The following is a 4,919-nucleotide window of genomic DNA, read 5'->3' as shown; positions in this document are numbered from 1 at the left end:
CATGAAAACGGAATTTATGATATTTAACGGAGTTAGAAGTTAGCAGGAAGTTAGCTCGCTAGCTTCTATCTAAATACAATATAGCATGTCCTGACTGCGGGGTTTTGGAAACAAATTAAAACGTACAGCTCTGTTATCATTTTCAACATAAATATAGACAGAAAACTAAACAGCAGTGACGTTTGTAGGGTTACTGAAGTTGGGCTAGCTGGTATATAACGATGTGCTACGTGACCGCTAGCGACACAGCTATGTTAGCATAATATAAACAAGCTAACTTTTTTTTCACTTGATAAAAGTTAACGTGAGTGTTCTCGGTGGTCAGGAACAAATGTAATCGCATGGCAGGATGCTGTAAAAGGACCAAACTTCAGCCAGGAGAACAACTAAGATAATCCATCCACAATACGAGGTTAGTCATTCATATACTGCTGCATGGGCTCGGCTGTAGTTACATCCTAAGGTTTTAAAGACTGAGCTTAAATAAATGATTAGCGGTAATAAAAGCCGAGGGAGGTCAACAGTGATCACTGACTGTCTTAGAGCTTTTTGAGATTAAATAGAAGAAAATACAAAACATTAAACATGTTAACAACACAAAAGCCATATTAAACGCAGACTACTTTAGGCCCGGAAGTAGGATTCGTCAAGTCATCACTTAACGACCGGATTGTTTATGCTCATCAGATCACAGAACCACCGCTAACCGCATTTTTGTTTTTCTATTTGGGCAGTTCTCTGAAAATCCCACAGATGATTGCGCACTGAAATCCCAGTAGATCAGTAGTTTCTGAAAGGGCTCACCCTTCATCATCATTGTAGCTTAAAATAACCTTTTTTCCCCATTCAGGTACCCTTGACCTCGTCTACATGCCTTAATGGATTAAGCTTCTCCCAAGTAAATGGCTGGCTTGAACAACTAAACCGATGTTGCTGACAAATATTGTACATCCACTACAAAGCTGTGATTTATTGAAAAGTGCGAGTAATTAACACAAAAAATGGGACATAACAGCTATTATTAACTCAAAAGACAATAGCAAAAGTGGTGAGTATCATTACATTCACAGCTGCTAGCAGTTATTTTTTGGCACTTTTAATGCAAAATAACAACATTGATTGGGGAAATAATGAAACCAACTCGTATCATGAGTGTCAAAAAGGCCAGGTGGGAGGGTAATCGGGCCATGCTGCTTCTGTAATCATGCAAGCCTGAAAAGCTGGGGAAAAAAAAGGTACAGCAGCAGACATTCCCAAGCCACTGGCTGTTTTTGGTCCCAAAAGATCTCACCAAAGTGTAATTATGTAATTGCCTCGTCCTGTGCAATGCCCTCTGAGACATTTTTCTGCAGAAGATTTATTTATGGCCTAGCGTCTGCTTTGTCACCCAATCCTTTGAAACCAGAGAGCACAGAACTCCCCTCAAGGCTTTTAACAGAAAGGAGACAGTTTACATCCAGCAATGTGGCGCTGCACACCAACATGTTTGCATGTAAACATGGTGATTATTTTGCAGGAGTTGTTTCAGCCCTCTCGTCATGCTTAAATGATCTATAACTTTCATATACTTTTCAGTGGTGAAAATAAGCTTCTTGAATGTTTTACTAAGGTAAAATACTGTAATCCTTTTTTTTTACTTTTATATTTTATTCTGTTTTATACTTTCACTGTGTTACATTTATAAAGGAAAACTTTACTTTTTAAACTGTATTCGTTCATATATTTTTTACTAGTATAATCCGGAGTTCACAGAAAAGATTTGCAGTATGGAAATGAAGCATCCAGCAGATATCAGTTGAGTAACATTTGTTGCATGGCTTCTTATTATTGCATAAACTGTATTATATTCAATACAAAATGTAACACTGACAGACCCGTGTTTGTTTTCTCAATGAGTACCTATTCTTTTAGGTATGTTTTCCAGTAATCCTTAAGGATTAAAGGACTGAGAAAACAATTTCCATCTGAACTTTGGAGATTTAAAAAAGCTAATGTGCAACAAAAGGTTTTTCAGCGAGCGGACTCTTTCTTACGATACAAAAAGTTTCTTTCTACATGAAAAAAGGTTGCCAACTGGTTTGTGATGTAATGTTTGGCTCATTTCAAAGATGGCATCTGGTATGTCTCTCATGGAGGTTATACCTACAAATATATACATTTATATACACATATACATATATATTTGTATTTCCTGAGGCAAGTTAACTGGCCATGTTCCTCTTTGATGTCAACAATCACCACTTTGTAACCCATTCTTTACACCTCCCAGACTCTCAGTGTGAGTTGTGTGCATCTACAGTACAAAACATTGCATAAGATTGTGATGTCAGCCCAGGGCTTAGGAAGATCTAGTTCCATAAAAGTTCTTTCACCAGTCTCAGTAAAATGACCCTATTCTAACTTCCCACCACAGGCCACGCTGTGTTATGCCCGTCAAAGGGAAACATACACCATGTCATCTGCTTCTTGTGCATCTGCCCTCAAAGGGCACGATAATGGCCACATTTTCCCTGGCAAGGAATAGAGAAAGAGAAGGCTACCGATTCAGAGTGGCTTGACGCCGAGCTTTCTCACAGTTTTCATTACACCGACTAATTATGATAATTAGCAAACAGAGTTATCAGTGGATGCCGTGATTGTATGTGTAAGAATATGCGTACGTGAGACACACTAATGAGTTGTTTAATGGCTTGGAAAAAAAACATTCCACTCGAACTTCGATCTGAAGGACGCAGGCAGGTCAGGAGATCGTGAGATCTGGCATAAGATTAAGAAAACAGTTCCAAAATGGAGTGCACATACTTTGTCTTGTCTGGCACTCTTCTGTCCATCTGCGGGACCCTTGGGGCAACAGCAAGAGTTCCCAAACTTTACTACACCAGGCAAAAAATAGGCATAAGTTTAATCCACTAGTGCTTATTTGTTAAATGAGACCTATCTGAGAATTTGAAATGAGATAGTAAAGGTTGAACAGAAAAAAGAATATCAACACAGACCCCAACATCTGCCTGCTGATTGATGACGTGCTAAGATAGTCAGAAATATGCGATAGTCACTTGAAACCACAGCAGAAATATCCAGAATGAGGTGGACTATTAAAAATAAAAACCATAGCTTTTTCCTAATTAATGCCTATAAGTTAGGATTATGTCATAACCTGTTTTGGCATCTTAACTTCTCCATCACAGTGCACTTTAGGCTGAGCTGGGACACTAATTCAAGCAGATGTTAGCCGTTTTCCCCCCTTCACACGACAATCTTTTGTGTAGCATTATGTAAGCCATCATCAAAAGAGTACTTTCTTAAAAAGCGCGTCTTTAGCTTGGCTGACAATCCCCCTCTACTGCACAACACTGGACCACTGCCTGCAGTCTACTGGCATTGAGTTTTCTCGTCCTGGCGTGAAATCATAGGCCTCTGCCTGACACACTAGAGGCAGAATAGGCTGCTCAAAGTAAGCTTTTGTTGAACTGCACTGTTGACACTCGTGTTTTTTTTCTTTTAAAGCAATCAGAAAGAGTCTACAAAATGAAGGAATCCTGTTCATCACGCACCCATTAAGGGTCACTGCCTTCCCAAAAATGTGCATTCACATCAGTGTAATTACATAAGGACGTTTACACAAGCAGTAACTGTGGTGTTACTGCCACAGGCAATTTTTTCCTCTGAGCAACACTTAACAATAGATGTATGCAGTTGTGTCTCTCGCCTCAATTAAATTATATCCTGCACTTTACAGCATAAAGTGCAGGACGGACGTCTTGGTGACAATTGCATCAGTCGGCTTTTTTATTCATGCAAGAGTGCATGGCTGCACAAACAAGTGTCTAAAGTGGAATTCTTACTAACATGCAAGTAAAAATTTAGATGCTTGTGGATCATACAGGCCAATTAAAGTGTACAGTGTACTGGAAGACAGATCTACAAAGAGACAATACTGGAAAACAAACAAAAACCCAACAAAACTCTTGACTGGACTCTTTTTGAAGCCTTGACTTTAGCCAAGACCAAATTTACAAATGGACAATTTTTGCTTTTCCATTACTTTAAATTACCGAGTGAAACCTTAAACTCGTTAAATGCTTGACATCGCCAATCAAGTGAGCAGCATTTTCCTTGTAGATAAAGAATCTTGTGTTTTGTAAACCAGTCGCTCACTGATGGTTTAAGGCAAAAAGTTGTAGTCCGTGTCCATCTTTGACACACTGTTTGATTAAATGTCACTCCAAACAACTTTCTAACTTTAAACTTCAGAGCTGTACCGTAATGCCTGCATTACCCTTGGAAGGTTTTATTGGTACACATGCAGGAATAATGACATGAAAGTTAGTTACTGAACAATAAAGCATTTATTTATTAATTTTTTTTGTCTGTCCGTAGTTCAAGTTTGTCATTCCCACCCAGTGAAGAGGTGGCAAATAGAGTGAAGGAATAAGAGGTAGAGCAAGTGTTCCATTCTCATTGTGATCAGCGTAAAAGCTCACTTTTACACACCAAGGGAATGGCCATGCAAAGAAGGCCGGAAAAAAAAAACGAAAGAAGAAAAAAAAAAAACCCACAGCAGCTTCTTTGTGGTGTTGCTAGCTTTTCCCTTATTCACAATCATAAATACTCCTAATTCACTGACTTAAAAGGTAGCACTACAGTGTAAACCAGAGGGGCAGCGAGTACTAGCCATGAACTGAGGCCCGGCAGTTATCGCCACCATCAATACCATCACCATCTCAGTCTCTTAACACTTGGGGGTGGGGAAACTGCCACATAACAAGGGCCTCTTGCTGTGTGCACATGGAGCTCTGCATAGGATGGTCTGAGAGAAACAATGATGGCTGCCCACCATGGACTTAAAAAAAATAAAAAAAAATTAGGATCTTGGTCCAGTACTCATGAAGATGACCAGGGGGAGGGGGGAACAAGGG

Source organism: Pundamilia nyererei, unplaced genomic scaffold (assembly GCF_000239375.1).
Source record: "Pundamilia nyererei isolate P.nyererei 1_Seehausen unplaced genomic scaffold, PunNye1.0 scaffold00142, whole genome shotgun sequence".
NCBI classification, from domain to species: Eukaryota; Metazoa; Chordata; class Actinopteri; order Cichliformes; family Cichlidae; genus Pundamilia; species Pundamilia nyererei.
The sequence above is the reverse complement of the archived record's forward strand: the minus strand, read 5'-3'. Positions refer to the sequence as shown.